At 47.1% G+C, this 227-nt stretch overlaps 1 protein-coding gene across 1 annotated transcript in view; it reads left to right on the top strand.

Annotated features, from left to right (window-relative positions):
- The window catches only part of PLXNA2 (plexin A2), a 137,533-nt gene that overhangs the window by 129,730 nt on the left and 7,576 nt on the right, over positions 1-227 (top strand).

The following is a 227-nucleotide window of genomic DNA, read 5'->3' as shown; positions in this document are numbered from 1 at the left end:
CAGGAAAAATCCTAAGGAAAGGATTTTTCATAAAAGACGTCTGTGACACACAAGGACCACCAGTGATGCTGCAGGGTGGTTCTCAGCCCCACCAAGCACCACTGCTCCCGTTTTCAACTCATTACAGCCCAAAATCCCATTTTGCTGGATGCAAACACAAAGCAAAAAGATGTTCTTATCCCTGCAGAGCTTAGCTTAAATCCCAGGGGGAACAGGAGCATTTGGGG

The sequence above is a fragment of the Geospiza fortis genome, unplaced genomic scaffold (genome assembly GCF_000277835.1).
Source record: "Geospiza fortis unplaced genomic scaffold, GeoFor_1.0 scaffold422, whole genome shotgun sequence".
NCBI classification, from domain to species: domain Eukaryota; kingdom Metazoa; phylum Chordata; class Aves; order Passeriformes; family Thraupidae; genus Geospiza; species Geospiza fortis.
The sequence above is the reverse complement of the archived record's forward strand: the minus strand, read 5'-3'. Positions and strand labels throughout refer to the sequence as shown.